The 23151-nt window shown below is 47.5% G+C and overlaps 1 protein-coding gene across 6 annotated transcripts in view; it reads left to right on the top strand.

The window, feature by feature from the left end:
• The window catches only part of Ctbp2 (C-terminal binding protein 2), a 125077-nt gene that overhangs the window by 25515 nt on the left and 76411 nt on the right, over positions 1 to 23151 (top strand). For all 6 annotated transcript variants that reach the window (XM_069988265.1, XM_069988268.1, XM_069988263.1 and 3 more), the window contains exon 2: positions 18945 to 19048. The gene's annotated coding sequence lies outside the window, so the exon portion shown is untranslated. The remainder of the gene's footprint in view (positions 1 to 18944; positions 19049 to 23151) is intronic.

Genomic DNA, 23151 nt, shown 5'->3' with positions numbered 1-23151 from the left:
AGAGGTTTGGTCTCTGCCGGGTGCTCAGTCATTACTGTAGCAAGGAAGCGCCTTTCCTCTAGCTGGAGGAGTGAATGGGGTGCTGTCCTGTTGCTGCTTATGAGTGGGAAAAGATTTGTGAATCCAGACCTGGGTGTTGGGCTGCCCGGGGCCACTGTGTTTACTGAGCGAATGGGAGGGGGGGGTTCCAAGAGCTGCCCGCCGGGGGTTCAGCTGCAGCCAGGAGAGTGACGTCCACCTTCGTTTCCAGTCCCACTCCCCATCATATTGGGTCCCTTCTTTTAGCCTGTGCAGAAGTGATGATAAGCCTTGCTTTATTGGTGGAACATTGGGGTACAGGGCCTTCACTCAGTGGGCGCTAGCAGGAGATGGGACCAGTAGGATTGTGATCCCCTCCCAGGGATTTTCTTCTAGTCAACTCCAAGCTCAGCTAGAACCATGCTGTGACTGCCCGTCTTTCACTAGAGTGAGGGGCCAGGAAGCAGGGGGTCCGGCCTTCCTCACTGGGTAGTTCATAATTTCCTTGTACCTTATTGACCTCTGTTGAAAAGATCGCAGGTGGGATGGGGCTGGGTTCGCTTGAGAGCAAACCCAGGTTGAATCTGCCCTGCAGCCGACTGGTGACCGTGCTGGTGGGAGTGGCCGTTGGTCACAGGGGCTGCCTTGATTTCTGTGTCCTGGACTCGGGACTGTTTTGCAGTGTTGGCAGTTGTGCCTTCCGGTCGTGTGATTTGCAAGTTTTAATGTTTAGTCTTTACTTGCACTTTTAATCATACCTGCGGAAATCTTTACTATCTTCATGTGTGTTTCTTTTTGGAAGCAAACTTTAATCACTGCCCAGAAAACCCAAAAAACAACAGCACCCCACGAGAACTGCCCCAGGCAAGGGGACTTGTGTTCCCCAAAGCTCCCAGTGTGGAAAAAGAGATGGCACATTTCTGTTCCAGTGGAATTATTCAGCTTTGTGATAATTGATACAATTGTTCATGTGGGTTTATTCTATCCCAGGCAAAAATGTCATTTGAAAAGACCTGCCCTGTCTTAGATTTATAGTTTACAGTCTTGTTTAAAAGCATTCTAATGACAGTCTCTGAACAAAAGCTTGTTTTCAGATGAAGAAAACTAGGGGCTTTGTTTAAATAATTGCTCAGATACCCATCACTGGGACTAGCCCCGCCTGCATTCCATAACCTGGCCGCAGCATGATTGTGTTTCCTTGCCCCCAGATTTGTGTATGTCCAGTTAGATCAGTGCACACCTGGATATACTCCTATTTTGTTAGACTTTGTTCTGAGGTGTAAACTTGAGTACAGTATCAGTGGTGATGAATGGGAAAGGGGAGCAGGATCCACCTTGATCTGCTTCCTTCTCCCGCCATCTCCATTAGCTTCCTAAACATCCCGGTCATTTTAACAGCAATGTACTGCACCTATATTGATGGCTGGCACAGGTGCCCTGGGCAGGAACTGGAACTGGCTCTGTGTGTGTGTGCTGACCAGCTTGGTCTGTGGTACTGTTCCCTCCGCATACAGACACTTGCAGTTTGCTCCGAATTGAGGAGTCTCGAGCTCTCGTTGATGCACCAGTTACAGGCCAGGCAAGCCATTCCAGGGCTGACCGAGTTCAGATCCCAGGAACCCAAGAGCAAATCCTTGGAACTGAGTCAGCCACTGTGATTTTTTTTTTTCCCTTATGGTATCAGTGCTTGGTGGAAAGAGGTCACTTTTGAAGCAGTCATACAAGGTTTCTGTTTTTGGTTTTTTGGTGGTTTTTTCTTGTGTTTTTATTTTTTATTTTTGCATTATACTATTAAAATTCTTAGAGTGTTTGCTTGATTTGTGTTTATTGAAACTAAATTCATTAGGATGATGTGAAAATACTGCTTAACTATTTACCAAAGCAGATTCTTGTTTTTGATATTTTTGTGCATCATCTGTTCTCACTTGAATGTCGTGGAATTCGCTGGGAAAGTGTTATGCAGATGTACCCTCCCCCCCCCTTTTTTATGGCGTTTGTAAGATAATATATACAGAAGGTGCCTGGTTCCTCTGTCCTTTGAGCTGAATCTGTATGGAAGTAGCGCTGGCGCTCACAGTTCAGGGTTGGTATGGCAGGAGGCAGCTGTGGGCAGCTTGATCCTGTATCATCCTCTGATTGAGAGGCTGGCTAGAAATCCTCTCCCAGTGTGCTAGCTGTGTGACTGCCAATAAGTCACCCAACCCTTGAGAGTCTTTCAGTCTTTACCTATGAAATGGAGATTTCTGTGTCCCTTCAACATTCTTGGAAGACTCCAATGACAGTGCTGTCTTTTGTTGGTTGTCAACATTTTTACATCGTTGGGATCAAGTTAAATTGATCCCATGCTATATATAGCTTGACAGTTTGTTTTTTTCCCCCAAAAAGCATTCTAATTACAGTTTCTAAACAAAAGGTGTGATGATACCTGACCTGTGAATGCATTACGCAAACCACACTGTTGTAATTTGGCATTTTCCAACAAAAAGATAGTTGCTCAAGGTTTTAACTGGTCAGTGAAAGTCTAGTTGTGACTTGTCTTTAAAGTCAAGGCTGTGTGGCATCCGAAGAGTTAGTGTCTCTTTTCTGAGTTGGTTAGTGGTTGGATAATCTATGATGCTTGTGCTCTGAGTGCTATAATTGAGAGTAAGATGGGATCCAAGTGTGGAGAGGCCAGATGCCCACTAAAGCTCTGTGCTTCCTTCCACTTGTGGGAGTCCTGCTGGGAAGCCAGCACAGCCCGGCACAGGGCTGATTCTGTAAGTGGTGTCTGGATCGGAATGCGTGTCTGTGGAAGTGGTTAAAGAATGAGCATACTTTGCCTGGTTCTTCCCTGATCGGTTCATTGGATGAGTAAATCAGCTGAGAATACCTCGGAACTGGGCAGGGGGGGTAGCTCCTGGGTTCCTGTGCCCTGGGGACACTAACCAGGCTTTTTTGTGATACAGGAACTAACCTGGATTATGCACTTCTGCATCTTTAAAGAAGATAGTATCTAGCAGAACTAAACTTCACAGTCCCACTCAGTGCCGGCCCTGAGCACCTGTGGCCCTTTCACCTGTTCACTTGTATTAAGTCCCTGAGTCCTGTAGATTCCTTTTTTTTTTTTTTTGGATTGGTCATGTGGTCTGAACTCTGGGCCTGGGCGCTGTCCCTCAGCTCTTCAGCTCAAGGCAAGTGCTCTGCCACTTGAGCCACAACACCACTTCCGGCTTTTTCTACTTATGTGGTACTGAGGAATCAAACCTAGGGCTTCGTGCATGCAAGGCAAGCACTCTACCACTGAGCCTCCTTTCTAGCCCCAGATTCCATTCTTTGGAATATGAACTTGCTCAACTGTGGAGAAGTTGAGAAGCAAATCTTGGGGTGACCTCGTGTGGTGTGTCAGCCTGGATATTCCTATCCCTCCTCCCCCCTTTCCCCTCCCCCCTGTTCTAATCTAAACCCTACATCTTACATCCTTCCATGAACACCCCAGTCAGACAGCAGGCTCAGACTTCACCTCCTCTGCTGTGTCTACCACCATGGTGAGGGCTTTCAATTTGGATGGGAAGCCATGTCCTCTCTGGGAGGGGAAGTCTGCCTCCTTGCTGGACTTGCTGATGTCCAGGATCTGCCTACATTGAAGGAGAGATAGAGGGTTCTGTCAGGGGTTAAAGTCTTGTGGCTCTTGTCTTGCAGCCCGACTCTTGAAATGTGCTTTTATCATAGCATCCTGCTGCCTGGGTGAGGCATCAGTAATGAAAATGGAACGGATGCTACATTGACCTTTCTGAGTATCTGTGCACTATATTTTAACTGGGAAGTTGCATGTATTTTCTACACTTAATGCCTTAAAAGCCTCTTGGGCAATAAGAGATGCTTGTAAGTACAGCCTGCGTGTGAACTGCTCTGGGCCTGCAAGTTCAGATGGAGAAGTCCCTCTTTTAGAGGACATAGCATTTATCGGCAGCCGTGTTAAAGTCACCTGGCATTTAAGTAGCAAGCTTCCAAATGGACTTGTAGAAATAGTGTTGTTCTTTGAGAGCTGTTGTGGCCAAAGGCTACTCTGCCCGGATGAAGCTTAGGGAGGGAGACTCGGAAATCCATGGCCTGCCCTTTCCCCAGTCACAAAGCCCTATGAACCTTCAAATTACAGATGGCATGGTCCTGGGATTTTCTTTGCATGGTGGCCCTTTTGTGTGTAGAGACCTATGTTTTATGGCTTGCATTAGCACCAACAATCCCCACCATACCCTGGTCCTCCTGTAGTTACAGATAATGATCGTGGAGGGGCATGATCTTTGCTAGCTTTGGTCAGGTGGGTTTTTGTGTTTCCCATTGCAGAGACAGGGTTGATGTGAATGGGTGGAGTGAAAGGTTCCCCAACTGAGGTGCGGTTCACCTTGGTATCGTTTTCAACTCCTGGCGATGAAAGTCAGAGGTTGATGTACTGTGAGTAGACTGCGCCCACCCAGCGTTCCTTCTCCAGCTAACTCTCTTCCCCATCCAGCTCTGCCTGGCATGCCTTTGCATCATAACCATTGCGTGGTGGCATTTCAGACCTCAGCCTCACCCAGAGTCCTCAGCAAGAGTCTCATTACCTGAGGTCGACTTGATGCTGGTTTTGTTGTTGTTGTTTTCCTTTGAGGAACTGTCCTGTGGTGGGCTGGGCTGGCACTGAGGCAGCATGAAGTGATGGCCTGGTCTACACGTACCAAGCAAGGAGCTATACCAGTTGCACATACATGTGTATCCACAGACAGAAGGTTCCCCAGGTCCCTTCCCACTTTACCCTCTTCTGCTCTACCTGCCCAATAGCCTCATACAAGCATCATTTTTTTTTTATTTTTCCAGCATGATTAGTGTTGCCTGCTCTAGCATTTTTATATAGTAAACATGCATTATTAATATGTGCAATATAGTATGTACATGTTATACCTAACGTGTCTTTTTGCCTAAAGCCTTTTTTCAGTTGGCACTACGACTTTCAGATTTGAAAACCTATTTTGGCCCATATAGGATGCTTGTTCTTTTTTATATCTCTGAGTAATACTCCACTGAATGAATTCACCACAGTCTCTTGAAGCATTCACTTGTTGGTGGATACCTGGATTGTTTCCAGCGTTTGGCTATTTCGTATGAAACTGCTACGAGCCCTTTGTTGTAGCTGCCTTTTTGTAGCGGTAAGCTTCGGGGGTAAATTCTGGGGATGGAATCTTGCTAGGTCATAGAGTAGGTGTATATCTAGTCTTACAAAGCAGTCGCAACCTTTTGTGCAACTACCAGTCACACATAGAAGTTGGCACTGTTTTTAAAATCACTTAGTAAAATGTTGACTTCTCCTTGGATGGATGTGTAGTGCAGTGGGAATAGTGTGCAAGGGTGCCCTTCCTCTTCCTTGATCCTTTGCTTACAGGCCCTGGGCGCTGGGGTCCCCACCAGAGGTGGGGTGTAGAGTAGCCCTGCCCTCTTTATTTAGATGGAGGGGGGACTGCTCCTTTTTCTTCTGGATTCTTTTTTGATAATTAATGATTCTTTCTCCTCTCTCTCTCTCTCTCAAACACACACACATACACACACTCACACACACATACACATTCTCTGTCTCTCTCTAGCTTTATTTCTCCTGTCCCCTCCTACCTCCTCCCACCAGAATCTGTGGCTTCCCTATTTAGAGTGAGGGTCCCATGGCCTCTGGTTCTATTTAATCTCTATGTCAGCCTTTTGGTATTCATGATTAATGGTTGATTTATTCAAGCCCGCTGATGACCACTTTTCTAGTTAGCTTCAGAAACGGGAGGACACTAGATCAGCCCTGGGACTTTGCTACCAGCCTGTCTAGGAGCTGTGGCTGTTACTTTTAGAGACATGTTTTATAGGGCTGCTAGAGTGTCCTTGTGGATTCCATTTTACTTATTTATAATCTTCCACTTTCAAAAAAGTGCTTTAAGGACTCAAAAAAATAGGATGCTGTGAGCCAGGATAGGATTGGGGTAAGGAAGGCTGAGCTGATGGCTCTTCTATGCAGTTACACCAACCACAAACTTTAGAAGAGCTGTAGTGAGCAGTGCGTGCTGGGTTCCATGAGGCGCCTGCTTGAGCAGATCCCAAACGAAATGCCATGGGTAATGCCTGTGTGGCATTCTGCCGCAGATTCCACGTCTCCATGCCATAGCTACCACTTGTGCCTGGGAGAAGCAAAGCATTAAAGGATGCTTTCAGGAGGCCATCCTGAGAGGGGTGTTCCTTGGGCTGTCATTTAAGTTGGGATAGATAGGAAGGACTTAAGACACCCTGAGGACCAGTTCAGTGGGTACAGGCCTCTATATCTTCTCAAATGCCAGTTGTCTGAGCTGTGGCTGCTTGGAAGGCTCACTTCACTGTCCCTGGACAGTGTCACTAGCCTGAGAAAAGACCACCATTCCACCTTAGAAATAAGTATTGGCCTATGTGTGGTAACTTCTGTACCATTGCGGGGTGGTGCCATCCCCCCCCCCCATCTCGTCCATCTCCATGCATGATCCATCCCTGTGCATGGTGCTGTGGTATTCACTGGAGCAGCCTGGTTGCAGTAGCTCAAGAACAGCATGCGGGCTCCCAAAGGAGGACGACTTCTGTAGGGTCTTGGTGAGGCAGCATCCCATCTGCTGTCCATAGAACACAGGGGCAGGTGCCTCACCTTACAGAACCTAGCCCTGCTGTTTATCTCTGTGTGTCCATGGCCTTCTGGCTGTGTTTCTGGATGTACCACATACATAGCAGGCTGTGGGATCTGGCCTCAAGGTTGGGGTTTTGTAGCCTGTCCCATCCAGGCCCTGGAAGTGGACTTTGTCACTCATTGAAGGGAAGTTGCCCAAAGAAGAGAGAAGTCTCCTTTTCACTGTTTTTCCACATACGGGATTTCTTTTAAGCTCCAGTGACTTGTGAGAATGCTGAATATCTTTCGAGTGGCATCCCTCTCCTGTGTCTGGGAGCAGTTAGTTCCAGTTCTGAGCTGCCCAGGAACTTGCCTGCTGTAGTACTAAGCAGTAGCCAGGGTTTCCTAACTTAGGGTCCCGGGCTCTGCTGTGGAGTGACCCTATCTGGTGCTCACCCAGCACCCAGTATGTGGATAGTCTGCTGTGGAGTGACCCCATCCAGCGCTCACCCGGCAATGTGTGTGTTGAATAGTCTCCCTGGCAGTGAGCGGAGTAGGTATCTGCTTTGGTTTGGGGCTAGGTTGCAGGGGTGGAGGGTGGAGGTGGTTCTTTGCTTAGTTTCTCAAACAATCCGCCCTGATCAGCCTCCAGCATGGAGTGAGTGGGGAGCTGACTTGCGTACACTGCGTACACTGCTTTCATCATGGGCTTTGGGTAAAAGACGAAGAGCTGTACCATGCCAGCAGTCTGTGACCTTCTGTGTTAGGCCAGACTTAAGAGCTCTCTGCCTTTGCTGTCATCTCTGCTGACTCCAGAGTATCAGATGTTGTTTCTTAGTTCCAAGGGATGGAAGAGTTCACATCCCTTCACTTTCTTCATTAGATTTGGACACATGATAGTGACCTGCTTGTCACCTGTGCTTAACGGACTCAACTCATCTGGTGCAGTTTTCGTGCCCCAGTACTTACTACTAGCCCCGTTCTGGGGAGGCGATACTGAACCATGCTTCATCCAGCTGAAGCAGCAGTGGGAAGGCTCCTCATGTTGGTGGCCCGTGGAAGTGACCCTGTGCACCTCCCTATTAAAAGGGTGGAGAAGTAGACTTTGTCCTCTTCTGTTCCCCCAAACACTTGATGTCACCAGGGCTGGCTTTCCCTACGTAGAGAAGATGAGGAGGGCCGGACTGCATGAAGCTTATCTGTCTCTCTAAGCGTTTTAGAAGAAAGATATATCTGTGCTCTGAGTTTAAATATAGCTCAGTGTTTGCTGCTGAGATGGCGAATAAGCAATTGAATATGTAGGTCATTGACTTATGAGAATGAGTTCTGAGTTCTCCTTGCATCTGATTAACACTGCCTTACAATCGGGCCATTGGTGCTATGCCAGAATTGGTTTGCACAGGGTTCAGTGAGCTATCTGTGGGAGAAACTGGGAGAATTAGCAGAGGGTACCTTTGCCCCTTAAGGTGTGAGGAGCATGACTTGGTGTTGAGCTCTGAGAGAGCCTCCAACAGCAGCGCCGCCAGCATGCGGCCATGACCTGGGGAGAGACCGCCCCAGTAGGCACCGGGGAAGAGGAGCTGTCTGTCTGTCTGTCTGTCTGCAGGGCCTCCAGAGCAAGTCCACCTGAGGGGTGGGGGAAAGGGCACTGCTTAAACCGGAGTAAATGCCAGCAGTGTATTTTAACACATTCTTGATTCAGAACGCACTGTTTGGAATTGCATATTTAAAAGGAAAGTGCCACCCCCTTTTGAAGGTATGTGACATTTAAAAGATCTGTAGCAGAAGACTGGCTTGACAGCTTCGAATTATATTTGAGTTTTTCTTTTAAAAAAGAAAACGATTACTTCTATTTTAAATGTCATCACAAAGATATAAACATGTTTAATCAAATTATATATTTAATTTATGTAGAATGTAAGTTTATTCATGTGGAAGAGTTACTGTTTTACTGATGTGTTCTGTTGGTTTTTTGGTTGGCTTCCTTTTTTTTTTAACCTCAGCAGCTTTGAAGCTGAGTAGTGTTGATGGTTTGAAAGTGGTCTGGTTCCTGGAGTAAATAGCCATTTAAGGGTTTATAGAATCTGGAAAATAGTATTATTATTGAAATATTTTCCATCTATTCCTTACACATCATGGGGCCTTTGGGGGAAGGGAAGAGGTATTTTCATGATTGTTGCCAGGAGATAGGAAGGGTAAACTTGGGTTGGATGAATTGCAAGAAAGTGTAAGCCCGAAGACAGTGAAGCCGGGAATAGCTAGGACGCTTCTGTAATTTTCTTCTTTTGGATTCTTTGAATCAGCGGGGAGTTACTGGGAGTGGAGTGCTGGCAGGAAGTGTGCCAGCTCTCCTTAAAAGGGAGGCAGCCTGGACCCGGGGAACAGTCACAGAAAGACCTTTCGCCTGGTACAAAAGGTTGATGTGGAGTCTGAGGGCGTCAGCCAGCTCTTTGGGCTGCTGGAGAAGCAGCGGTGAACTTGTAGGTTTGCTCTGGGGCGTGCCAGCTTGACCCTGCAATCTGCTGTGAGACTCCAGCTCCAGAACTTTCTTTGAGTGAGCTAGGCATTGGATGCCAGCCAGCACAGCTTACAACTGTGTGTGGTGTATGACGGCCGAGAAGGTGGCGGGCGGTCTGGTCCCGCCTGCTGCTGCCTATAGTTTCGATTCAGCCAGGCTGGGTCAGGACCTGGAGCTCGCAGGCTCACATCCCCTTCACGTGGCCAGGGCCGTCCCCAACTGACACGTATGGTTATATATGGGATGATTGGCTTCAGAGACTTAGTTCCAAGAAAGTTCTGGAATTGGATTGTCCGCCCAGCACAGAGCTGCCCTGGGGCTGGCTCGCTCTCTCCTCTTTTTCTGGGCTGCTCTGCCAGGGCAGGCGCCCTCTGTCGGGTGTGGCCTGGAGAGCCCTAGGCAAGCTGGCAGTAGCCGGCAGACTGCAAGCCAGCTGGCCTTGCCTGCTCCCAGGAAAGCACTGACATTGCAGCAGCGTCTTTGCCAGCACTATCTAGTGGGAGAGGGTCAGAGTTCAGGAGCTGTGAGCTCTCTGGGGTCCAGAACCTACGCTGCCTGAGCAGTGCTCTTCTGCATGCCCCTTGTTAGGAACCCATCTGTTAAAGAAAGTTGCCCTATAGCCAGTCACTAGGAGCCAAATTACACAAACAAGTCCCCCCCGCCCCAACTGAAACCTAAAAGTTCACATCAGGAATAAGAGAAGAAAAGAAAAACAACCAGATCTGAGATTCCCAGATAGCCTTTCCCTCCTTTCCCACTAACTTCTGCAAAACTAGTAAGAGTGCCTGGAAATGGACATTGACACAGCCAGATTTGCCCAGCGGAACAGAAGTTTTAGTACACAAGCAGGTGCTTGTATATATCACCCCGAGAGTCTCCCTGCTTTTTTTTCGTTCCCCCAATCCACAACCCCTTCAGGTGGCTAGGGCAGCCCCCCAGGCTAATACAGGGGACTGATTGGCTTCTAAGACCCAGCAGCCCAAAGAAAGTTCTAGAGTAGAGGTCGCATCACAGGTAGAAGCTATGTACTTTTGGCATGCTTTAGTGAGAATTGCAACTTCTGGAGCTCTTCAACATGGATGTTTGAGCTGTCTTTGAGTGTGTGTGCGCGTGCGTGCGTACGCCTGTTTGTATGTCTGTGTGCACATGTGCATACTGGTACTAGGGTTTGAACTAAGGCTTAGGTGGCTCTCTACCACTTGAGTCATACCTCCACTTCCCTTTTTTTGCTGGTATAATGGGAGATATGTATCACAGATTTTTCTGCCTGGGATGACTTTGAACCTTAATCCTTACTGAGTAGCTAGTATTACAGGCTTGAGCCACCAGCTCCTGGCTCTTCGAGTTTTGGGGACAAGGCCTTGTCCAGTATGCCAGGCTGATCTTGAACTTCTTAGCTCCTCCTGTCTCAGCCTCCCAAGTGCTGGTGTGTATAGTTTTCCAAATCAATAAAATGTAGTTGGGTAGCTAAGTGTATGCAGGTTAGTTCAGAACTCCCAGTATTCCAGACATAATACACATGAGTGGATAGGTAATTTTATACATACCATGTGTTCATCAAGGGCTCTGCAGTTTGATTTTGGCTGACTGGAGGCTGGCCCTGCCCCTGGGGTATAGGCTGTGCCCCTTTGGGAGTTGGTCTATGAGTGGACTGCCAAGTTTACTTGGTGCTTGGAATGGGTTTATAGCCTCAGTGAGCTACAGGCCAGTCTAACACTTGCATCATTTTCTTCACCTACCTTAGTTCCGGGGGGGGGGGGGGGGCGGATACTGCAGCCTGTCTTATCAGGGGCCATCACAATCCTGTGGTCTCAACTCACTGGGCTGAGCTGTTGGAGATTTACTGCCTGTTGTGAGTGTTGGTGATGGGATGATACTGTGCACTGGGGTTGGTTGGTAGTGTGTTAGGTGAGAAGTGCAAAAGACTCAAGTCAAGCTAGGCTTTCCTCATCAGTGATGGTTCTGGATACTGTAGCGAACTTCTGTGAACCTTTTGTTGCTTTCAGAGGAAACATAGTTTGGACCCATGAATTCACCTTCAGTTAGATCTTTAGGGGCATTACTGAGATCTGTTATTTGCAGAGTCTCTGTGCATGCTGGTCTCTACAGCGGACCGCATCTTGCACTTGTCTTTATTTTTCAAGTGTAACCTGGAAAGTGACATGGTTTCCACATTGCGAGTATAGAGGCTGCTCTGTCATGGAGGCCACACCAGAGAGGCGGGTTCTGAGCTGTGATTGGTACCTGGCCATGCTATTTGCTCAATATTCCACACCTAGCCTCTTCTTCAATGCTGTTGAAATCTAAAGCTGGTTACCCGTAAGTTTTTCAGAGATGATAGAATTCACTAGTCAATCCTCAAGTCATAGTGCTTTTCTGAGTGTTTTCTTGCTGTTCATTCTGCTTCATGGTCAAGAACTTGAGTAGAGCATGCTGAGAAATTCACCTTGTTGGATTCACCAGAGGTCTGCTAGGTCTGCCTGGAGGCCTGAGGAGGAAGGTTTCATTCGGTCTCCCAACCACTTTCTGTCAGTTGTTTGGCCACTGGAAGTCTGAGATTCCCAAGGGGAACTTTTGTGTGGTAACAGATTGAACTTGGTGTTCAATGAAGGAGCACTTGGCTTTCTTGAAAGCCGGCTGAGGTAGTGCAGCTATTTTGGACTTGCCTCCTCTTGGTAGGGGTGGGGTTGCTGTGGTGCAGCAGGAAAGCAGGACGGGTGACCTCGCGCCATCCACCTTCTCATTCCCAGCCACAGCCCGCTCCTCCTAACCCGAGAGCCCACAGCGTCTATCTAGATTTCAGGAGGAGATGCTCTAATACATGAAAGGATGAAGAGATTTGATATAAATGATTAACTGTTCTGCTAAATATTTTTAAGTCCTCTTTTTAGAACGGAGAAATAACATTTTGGTTATATTCCATCTCCTATGCATGAATGTATGCATATATTTAAAAATGAAATTTACTGGGGGAGTATTTTTACTGTTTTGTATTCCGTATTCCAGTAGACCTATAGGTATTTTTTCCTGTCTTTAAATATTTTGTAATCCTTCACATCTATTGATATATCAGAATCACAATGTACTACAATCACTGTAACCCGGTACCTGTATAGCTAGCTCGGTGATGCATTGGGATGAAAATGCCCAGTTTCTTCCTTGTCCCTGAGGAAGGTTGGGCTATGCAGACTCCAGCGCCCTACTCCAGCAGAGGGAGAGCAAGGCGCTTGCCCTGCGCTTGTGGACTCTTCCCTGCGCTCAGCCTCCTCCTTCATCTCTTCACTCTTCTGCGGAGCTGCTTTGCCCTTACGTTGGTGTAATGCTTCTGTCTGACCATGGTGTTGGTTTGGCTTCTCAACACCCAGAGGCCCACATCTGTGCTACCTGTCCTTGGTTGGCAGGGCTCAGAAAGCACCGCACTGCCTCCTCCCCCTGACCAGCAGAGCACACCAGGGGCACAGCTTCTGGTCAGGATGTCTGTCTGACTACCAGGAGCTGGACCCCAAGCTAATCTCCTAAACCTGTTTCTTCCGGGAGGTTCTCAACTATCTCACATGACCATATTGCTCCACAGCAGGTGGTTTTCTGTTTCAGGTTGTGTTTTTAACTAAAAAAACAAAAATGAGACACAGACACCAAGTGTCTCTAGAACATGGCCAGCAGTACAGTTTTGAGGTGGGCCTATTCTGGCTGGCCACTTGACACACTGTCCACTGTTCTCATCACCCTTCCTTCCCTTCCTTCCTTCCTTCCTTCCTTCCTTCCTTCCTTCCTTCCTTCCTTCCTTCCTTCCTTCCTTCCTTCCTTCCTTCTTCTGCCCATCCGCCCACCTGTCGGTTGTGGGGCTTGAACTCTGGGCCTAGGCGCCGTCCCTCAGCTATTAAGCTCAAGGCAAGCACTACCACTTGAGCCACAGTGCCACTTCCGGTTTCCCGGTGTTAATTGCAGATGAATCACACAGACTTTCTGGCCTGGGCTGGCTTTGAGCTGCAATCCTCAGATCTCAGCCTCCAGTAGTGTGAGCCACTGGGGCCTGGTTATCCTCATCTTTTCTAAGGGAAGTTCTTTCTTTTTCCTTTTCTTTTTCCCAAGGTTTGTACGTGGCCCTGTGTACCATCACTTACAACAAACCCTGGGGGTCCGGTCAGGACCCTGGGATCCCCGGTCAGATTGCACACAGTAGCTGCCCTTGCTTTCCCTGCCAGCTGGGCAGTTCTGGGTGTGGGAACACAGCTTGAGTTCACAAAATGACGTCGGTGTGTGGGCTGATGCTCAGGATATTTGCTTTCCCCCCTTTCCATAACTGCCCGACACCAGCTTTGATTGGCAGCACCTATTTATCGATTTGTTTTCCATGCTCCTTTCTCTGGTCACTACCAAACCTTCCCAGCTGCTGTTCCCATGCCCTCATTTGTATCTTCCTTCTGCAGTCACAAGGCCGAGGGGCGGGTGGTCCCGGGTCCCAGGCTGTTGAAGCTCGACCAGCTTCCCGGCATTGTCTCTGTCACCCAGCTCTCCTCCAGTCTGTTGGCTCTATGGTGTTAAAAAGTCTGAAACCCAAGGATAGGGCCAAGGAGCAGGCACATTAATTGGCTACATCTGAGACAACACTGGGACCATATCCCGTTCTATTTTCCTTCTGAAAGTGGCAGAGGTCCAAGACTTTCCTTACAGTTCTCCACGGACGTCTTTGTATCTGAAGACAAGCGTTCTCAAATCTTGGCTGTTGAGTCTTTTCACATTCTTAAAACCTAAAGCCCTCTGAGTGTATTTATTTAATAGTACTAAATTTCCATAAACATTTCTCCATGAAGACTGTGTGTGTAAAGTTTCTGCCCGGAGGACATTTTCCTTCTTGAAATTGAGACATTTGGACATCAGGAGTATAGTGAAGTGCCAACCTTAAGGTCTCTGCTCAAGTGGCCCAACTGGCTGTATTATAGGGGGGTGCAGAGAGAATTTGCTTTCCCTCCCCCCCTCAAGAAAGGATAATTGTTTCCAAGTTAATTAATATGGTTTATTCTTTACAAGGCAGTGGTGGGGAGAATGGCCTGCCAGTATGAGAGTGTCAGCATTCTAGATGGTACCATCTCAGTGTCTGGTCTTGTCCGATGGGTAGCAGCAGACACCATCAGGTCCCTGTTTTTCCCATGGGACCACTGCTTCCTGTCCAATGACCCTGGCCTCGGGCACCTTCTTAGAGCTGAGGGCAGGCACCTGACGCACAATAGGCTTTGCCATCTCAATGGCAGCCCTAGTGCCTGGTTAAAGGGCAGATTGTGTTCGTGTCCTGCTGATGGATACAGTGGGGTTAGATGAGAGAAACAGGAAGACTGCCACCCCTGTAGCTGCCATCTCTTGCACCCCATTTGCTCTGGGGTACCCCAGCAGCCCTGAGCATATACCTCCCTGCCTGCTTGGTGGCTCCTTGTGTCAGGGATGTACCTGGTGGGGGAGGGGGAGGTAAGGCCTTCCCAGTAGGCAAGGATCTCACTCAAGGCAGACACAGCCCTAAAGCAGGTATGTAGAGAGCTGTTGAGGGAAGTGGAAAGAAGAGACCTCTGGATCATACTCTTCTAGGGCTGCTGCTTGGCTGATTGAGTCTGTCTGTCCGTCCAGAGGGACTTCCAGCCTGCCGACACAGGCAGATTACTTTAGTGGCCAGGAATTTGGCATCCTGGTGACCCCTCTGCCTGAGGCCTTGGCCTGGCTGCTCTTCCAGTGAGTCAGGAGGACCTGTGGAGGGTTTGGGAGGAGGCCGGCTACCCCCTCTCCACACCCTCTTTCCCGGGAGTCGCCACAAGTCCCCTCTGCGGCCCCATCGCTGACACAGCCTGGGCTGTGGTGGATGTCGGCTGGCAGGTGAGGGAGGGCTGGTACTCTGATCTAGATGTGGCCGAAGGGGCAGTGGCCCACAGGGCGTTGGCTCAGCACTCGCGGGGCCCTGTGGGCCTGTGTGCTGAGTGCGCTCCCGAGGCCGGGACAGCCCTCCTGGGAGCACTGTGCACCGTGCCTCTCGGGCTTCCTTCAAGACCTGCCCACGGGGCTCAGGGCAGGCAGAATTTCCAAAGCTCAGTCAGTTTTGAGAAAGTCGACTTTATCCCCTGTGGACCTAGAATATTACTTTCTCATGCCTGCCTTAGGGAGAGAGCAAATCAAACTCCCAAGTGGAGCAGCCCTTCTAGGCAGGAGTCCTGAATCCTTAGTTCCTTTCCTGTGGAAGCCCAAGGGCCAGCAGCCCTCATCCAAGATGTTCCTGGGATGCCCTGCCTGCTGGTGTCCCTGCTTGTCACCCACTTTGGGCACGGCCCAGGCCAGAGAGGACCCTCAGCCAGAGGCAGCACAGGGAGCTTGCAGGTGGTGCGGGGGATGACGGGTGTTTTTGGCTGCACCTCCCCAGGCCTCGGGTGGGGCATGACCTTAGTAGCTAAGTCACCTCTGCGTCTCATTGTATACTCTCGGAAGTTCTTGGAGAAATCCTGCTAAGAAACGTTTCCCTGGCACAGCCTGCAAGTATCTTCTGAAACAAGCACTGGGAAATTTTTAGCTTTTCTGTAGCTGCAGTCTTCCTGAGTATTTCTTTCCACCTTCAAGTAACAATGTATCTAGCTTTCAAGATTGCCATATCTTCCAAGTGTTTTAATGTTTTTAATCCACTCCAAAAGCTGTTGCTGGTTGCTGGGCAGGCTCCGGGCTCTTCCAAATTTCCCATTTACGATTCAGTGGACTGTCACTGTTAACCTGTGAAGCCTTCTGCAAGGCAGAGCTGTCTGTTCCTGTGAATTTAACTGGAGTCTCTCAGATTAAAAGCTTGAACCCATACCATTCTGATCATAACCTGTTTCTGTATTGTCCCCAGACTTCTGTTTCAAAGCAAATAGTATTGTTACAGAATTGCTAAATTTAGACCCCCAAATCCTTTTCCTTCCTTCCTTCCAGAAAGGGTTAAAATTCCTGAACTAGGTAGATAATGTCCTTATGGTTTTGGTATTTGTACATACATAAGCCTGTTCATGTCTGCTTCATGTAGGCATAATAGAAAGAACAAGGAGAAGAAATAGAAATAAGGAAGCCCAGGGCAAATGGAGACAAGCACATTGAAGTTATGCAAATATGATATTGTTGTTAAATATTTCATTCCCTTTTGCGCAAGGAGTTTAAGAAGCAGACTGGGAGGTGGCAGTTAAGCTCGCGAGGCATTCCAGAAGACACCTGTATGAGATGGATAGGAGTCTGCTAGTCACGCTGCCTCAGTGGATGGATGTAGCTTGTGTCATTAGGCCCTTGGGACTACTAAAAGACTGTGTCCCTCCTGTCCTTGCACTTAAGAGGCTGGAATGTCGTCTCCACTTTCTCCTTAAAGTGGAAAGTTTGGGTTTTGAGCTGGTGTGGGGTTGCAGGGCAGTGAGTTGCTTTTTGACCATGTTGGCATAGTTATAGAAGCTACCCTCCACCCCAGTATGTAGCCAACCCTTGTATCCATGGACTCAGCAAACCTCTCATCGAAAACATTTGAAGAGCCAGGTGTGGTGGTGCACTCCTGTAATGCCAGCTAAGCAGGGGGCAAAGGACTGTGGTGGGGCATTCTGTAATCCAAGCAGGGCAGAAGACAAAAGAGGAAAGGCCTAAGATCCCTACCCGAGAAAGAAACCAAAGCAAAAGAAGTGCTGTATGTACACACACACACACACACACATGAAAAAACTGATGTGAAACCTTAGTACAGTGATGGTTTTGTGAGAACAAACCAGCTGTTTACATGGCACTTGTGTTGTATGAGGAACTAATCCAGAAACAAAAGTCTATGCGAGGGGCGGTGTAGGTTATGAGTCCCCTACCCCTTGGCCCCACAGATACCTTGGCATGGTGGTTCTCTTGGTTCTAGTTGAAGAGTAGAAGCTGGTTGTCAGTCTCCAAACAGTGATGTCCACAAATACAGGGACATGGTTTTTCTTGGGGTGAGGGGGTATAGGGGGTGTAGGGGATCCTGTGATCCTTCTTTATGACTTGCTATGCCTTCACAGGGGATATCACTGGATTAGGTCCTGAGAGAATGTGCCCCCCCACACACACTCCCTGTTTGGTTTTGACATATGGTTTTGCTGTCTATCCAGTGCTAGCCCTCAAGTCTGTCCACGCCCAGATTAATCTCTGTCAGTCATCCCACCTCAACCTCTTCATTGCTGGGATTACAGGCATGCGTATGCATCATGTCTGGCGAAGCTCCCCCCTTCGATGTCTCTGTCTCTCCCTACCTCCCCTCTCTTCCCCCTACAACCCCTTCCTGGCTCTCCTCTCTCCTGCTGCCCCTCCCCCACTCTTATCCTGGATAGAGTGTTATACCACTTGAGCCACAACTTCACTTCCACTTTGGCTTTTTGGTAGTGGTTAATTGGAGATAAGATTCTTACAGACATATCCTACTCCATCTGGCACTGAACTAATATTCTCAGATCTTAGCCCCCTGACTAGCTAGGATTACTCATGTGGGCCACTAGTGCCAGGCTCTGATATTATTTTATTATTGTTATTTTGGCCAGTCCTTGGGCTTGAACCTTAGGGCCTGGGCACTGTACCTGAGCTTCTGTTGCTCAAGGCTAGCACTCTGGTCTTTTCTGTGTATGTAGTACTAAGGAATGGAATCCAGGGCTTCATGTATGCTAGGCAAGCACTCTACCACTAAGCCACATAATAAAAGTTGGACTGTACAACTCTTACCATTTTAAATGAGGAAATTATAGCTTCTTAAAAATTGAAGAATAACTGGGACTTTCTTGATGACAGTCTGGGGCTTACAGTCAGGGCCTGGGCGCTGTCCCTGACTTATGTTCAGGGCTAGCACTCTATCACTTGGGCCACCAGTGCCTGGTACAGGTGATTTTGTTTTTCTTTCTTTCTTTTTTTTTTTTTGTATGTTAATCAGGCATTTGAGCCTAAGTCTGGGTGAGAAGCAACTGTTTATATCTGTAATACAGTCCTCCCCTTCTCCCATGGCGTATCCTTCTAAGTGGGCTGTCCCGTTACATAGCCACCCCAGTGGTGAAGTTCCATCTTCAGGGAAAAGCCATAGTCATGACATATTTGCTGGCCAGATGTTTGTCCTTTTCAATCAGCCAGTGTTGACTTGGCTTTCCTTCCCTCCTATGCCTCTGTGTGGATGGGATGCCAGTCAGATGACCTAGCCGGTACCATCTATTTGCCCTCATCCGTGTATGGTAAAATAAACGTGAGTGCTATTTAATGCATCCCTCGTTTCATATTGCATTTGCCAGGAAAGTGTGATTTTTATTGAACATTAGGATTGAATTCTTAACTGAGTAATCAATGTCAGTAGTAAGCTAAAATGCTTCTATTAATGGACAACTGCAAACGTTCGTCAGCCTCACAGAAGATTAACAGTTGTCAGCACTTATGAACCATGGACTTTCCACATTGCGCTTTGTCATTTCATATTTCTCCCCGCACTCTTGGCTTGGAGGCATTGGCTGTTTGGCCCCTTGTGCGCTGCGTCACATGTCATTTTCATGGGGATGGCACGGTGGCAGCACCTTCTGGTTTTGCACACTTGGCTTCATGTCAGAATGGATGAAAAGGGTTCGTTTGTTCTGCTGCTTTACTGTTTAATTTGATCTGGTATGGACTCCAGCAAGACAAATAGTATTTTTAATGAAACCATTTAATAACCTCTGGTAGCTTGGAGTCAAAGGCATTGGAAAAATGCAATTAACAGTTGGCTAGTTATAAACAAAATCATGGCTTCAACCTGACTGATTCAATTCCATTTTCTTTCAGAATTTCTTCACCTTAAATTGTTGTGAACCAATGAAGCTATATTCCCTTAAAGAGACGGACAACCCATCGCGTGAACTATAGAGTTTGTGGACACATTTATCTTGGTGAGTTATTGTAAAATATCTCCAGGTAAAACTTGGCGTTTCTCAGATCCCCTTCGGAACAGGATTTCAATTAGTTTGATGACCGTGGAACCCGGGCAGTCTCTGGTTGTTTCACAGGGAGGTCTAATAGCAGGATCCTATTGATTGCCTTTCAATTAATTGCATCTAGTATTTTCATTTATCAAAAGCAAAATACATGTAATGAACTCTGAAGCAATCCAGTTCAGTGGAAAGTGATTCTTGCTGCTGCTGGAGAGATAAGTCAATGGAAATTATACTGCAAGGAAACTCAAGGCAGGATGGAAATAATGTTAGAGCCTCTCGACGTATTAATTAAAAGAAATAAAAATGAATTAGGGAGATGGTCTCATGCCACCTCCATCACTTGTAAAATGGTAGATGGATGTTTTTAGAAAGAAAGCAGCTTGCTGGTGATTCTCGATTTCCAGCCTCTGGATATCTTTGTATGGCTAACAATTTTTTTCCCCCTGGGGGAGTGGATTGGGCGTGCGGTGGGGTGGAGTAGAGCATTGGGTTCTGTCTGTACTTGTTTGGAGATAGGTGGAGAGCATATTGATTTGGTTATTGTTCAGTCTTGTACCCACAGCAAGGTTTGGGGCTCTGGTTTACTTCCAACATGCCTTTAGCTATTTTGCACAGAATGTGGATCTTCTTCAAAAAAAGTTTCGTATCTATTTCTTTGATAAGATTGATTTTTATACTCCTTAAAAAAAATTTCTTCTTGAACTACCAATGTCCTTCAAAAACAAAAAGACAAGTATGAGCTCAGTGTCCTTTCTGTCTAACCCAATAGGGACAAGCTTTGTTTAGGAGGAAGGTCAAGGTCACCATTGTAACCTTGGAGCCCCAAGGGATGACCCTGGGGAGAGGTCCAAGCTATACCTGAACGCAACCAAGTGGGCTTTGGATTGGGTGTCTCCCTCCCTTCCTTGGGAAACTGCTCACTGGTGTAGCCATGCAGCTGCCTGGGACCTACATCTTGGTGAAACGGGTAGGTGGGCTAAGGTCACTCCCACACTCTTTCCTGCTTGTGCACAGATGTGCACACACACACACACACACACTCCAACATCTTAAGATTATACTTGATTTAGACACTCGGAACATGGTGTTCATACCCATCCAGTTACCTCTCTCAGAAGAGGCCTTGGTATGGATCTTTGCAGGGGTACATGAGCTGCCAGAGGAAACTTCTTTGAGAGGAACATTAAGTTGTGGCCATTGCTCTTGGCTTTCGGCCTTTCAAGCCGAGGCTTTTCTCTCTTCTGGTTCTTAGCCATATAGTGTCTGTGTACTCGAATCTGTGTAGAGTTCTCAAGCTGTCTCCGTCACTGTGTAGTTAGAACGGTACAGTGTTAGTCTCTGTTGAATGCTGGACTAAATGAGGTTTCCACAGGGGGCCAGCTCTGTGACCTGGTCGTGTCTACTGCCTTCTGAAGTCTTCCATTTGTAAGACCTAGGTCCCACCTGCCTCTGGAAAGCGAACATTTCAGGGCACTTGATGTTTCCCACTCTCATGGGAGTGGAAAGCCTTTCCTTTGCAGATGAGATGCGGTCTAAGGGTGAAATGGATGTTTTTAACGGCATTCTCATTTGACCCACCTAATAATGAGACCACTCAAAGACTCAATTTAGTGTTGATCTCCATCTCCAAGTAACACTTAACATTCTACATATGCATTCAAGTGTCAGAAGGAAATCTCGGCACACTTCCTGTGAACATTGCTTCCTGGGCACCATGTGTATCCCGACATTGTCCTTTTACGGTGCTTCCTAGTGTCTGCGCTTTTGGTACTCTGTTGAGTCAGAGTTTTGTATAACACTTCAGAGATGAAGTGACTGCAGCACTGGAGTTGGCCATCACTGTGGCATGGGCAGTGCTGTGATGATGACTTGTGAAGTCCGCAGTACGCATTGGCTGCTAACCAGCTCCAGCGCTAACCTTTCCCCACTGCTCTCTTAAACTTTGCTCTTAAACTTCTCATGTCCAGTGCTGTGTTCATCACTTGTACTAGCTTTGTATTACTTTTATCATTGCTGTGCCCTGATACCTAATACCTAATAAATAGAACTCAAGGGAGGCTGAGCTTATTTTAGCACCTGCTTCTAGAAATTTCTATCCTTAGTCTTTGGCTCTGTGGATCCTGGCCTCTGGTGGAGCAGAATACCATAGCTGGAAGCATGTGGCAGAGGCCACTCATCTTGTGACTACCGGAAGCAGAGAGAAGCCTAGGACAAAAATAAGCGCCCCCCTCAACCCTCTGTGGCAAACCCCTTACAGATGTGTTCTACTTCTCAGACTCACTCCCCAAAATCACACCAGCAGGCCACCAACACGTGAGGACACTTCTGCCCATAATGAGGCTGTCTGCAGCAGCCACTCCCAAAAGCCTGGCCTGCTGTCCATAAATCAGAGCAACTTAGACACATTGATTATGGCCAGAGTAAGAAGTACATGTTCCTTTCAACCAGGAAGTTCACCTGTTGGCATCTCTGGTCTAGACTGACCTTTGTTGGAGCCTCTCACTTGCTAGTCAAGTGCCGGAACACTTGAGCCATGCCCCAATCCTTTTTATTTTTCTTTGCTTTTAGATAGAGTCTCAGAATCACTTTTCCTGGATTGGGCATCTGCCACAGTGCTCCTTTGCCTCAGGGTAGCTGGGATTACAGTTGTACACCACTATTCCAGGCCCTTGATACATCTTTCTTTTCTTTTCTTTTTTTAATGTGGGTAGGAAAGGAAATTGAAAAGCCTACAATTCCATCATAGCTATGGCCGCCAAGTGGCACTAAAGTCATTTATATGGCATTTTTTGTCACAGTATTTTTAAGCATATCCTAATGTAAATAGTATGTTCATATTATAACAGACTTGATAGCTTGATTTGTGGGCCTTGTAAAAAGTTATACAAAATCAGTACCCATTTCAGTTTTCTCCTAAGAAATTATCATTAATAAAATTATCATTAATAAAATTATCATTAATAAAAATGATAATTACAAGCTGGGTGTCTGGCTCACTCCTGTAATCCTAGCTACCCAGGAGGCTGAGATCTGAGGATGGAAGGTCAAAGTAAGCCAGGGCAGGAAAGTCCATGAGACTCTTTATCTCCAATTAACCACCAGAAAACTGGAAGTGGCACTATATGAGTCAAGGTGGTGGAGCGCTCTTTCTTGAGCTGAAGAGCTCAAGGATATCACCCAGGCCCCGAGTTCAAGCCCCACAACCAACAAAAGAAAATAAATGATATGCAGACTATAGATGAGTTGCATTTTGTTGGGCTCCCCCAGCTCCCGTCTCCTCGGCTCCTCCTCGGTGTTGTGATCCTGTACCAGTTTTAGGCAAGAGGTACAACTAGTGATGTTGTAAACCACAAACCAGAGGAAGATGTGCAGGGCTTTTCATCTTGGAGACTAAATGAGGGTAGCTAGGAGGCTGGGATGGGCTCCGTGAGCTCCCAGAGGCTCTGGACAATTCTCTGCAGAGAGGAGGGGATCCTTAGCCAGAACACTTGGTTTTTGTTCTGTGTTTTCAGAATCGAAGCATGTAGGAGCCACTCTCGGCCTCCCCTGGGTAAATGCCAGGTGTTGGTGTGGTCTTCGTGTCTTCAAAATCTGAGTCTGGCTCTCAGGATGAGAGTAATCATCCCGTCTTGTTTTTAGAGCCAGGACTGGGCAGAGTCAAGTCGAGCCCCAGGCTTCTCTTGGTGGGTTTGGTTTCCTGCTATATTAATGGTGTTCTCGACTTCCACCCACCAGGGCTGCTGGTTCTAATCCAAGCTGGGTGGAACAGAACAAAACAGAAGGTCTTGGTTTCACTGTCCCTCATGTAACAGAATCCTCCAACCCACATTAGCTTCCCTGCCAGGATGGAGCTCCAGCTGTTCCTGCTGCAGAGCTTCTGGGGAAGGCTACAGTTAAGCTTAAGCAGGCTAGGGCAACCCTTTCTCCGGGTGGCTGACCCCCAGTCTCATCATGGGAGCACACAGTTTAGGCACAGTGCTGGAAGGTGTAGGTGCATGGCCTTCCTCCCTTTGTGAGAGTCCTCATGACCAGGTCAAGAACCCCATTTTATCTGTGAA

The sequence above is a fragment of the Dipodomys merriami genome, unplaced genomic scaffold (genome assembly GCF_024711535.1).
Source record: "Dipodomys merriami isolate MVZ:Mamm:240054 unplaced genomic scaffold, mDipMer1.0.p SCAF_35, whole genome shotgun sequence".
In the NCBI taxonomy this organism is placed as follows: Eukaryota; Metazoa; Chordata; class Mammalia; order Rodentia; family Heteromyidae; genus Dipodomys; species Dipodomys merriami.
Note: the sequence above shows the minus strand (reverse complement) of the source record. Positions and strands in the feature narration are given on the sequence as shown.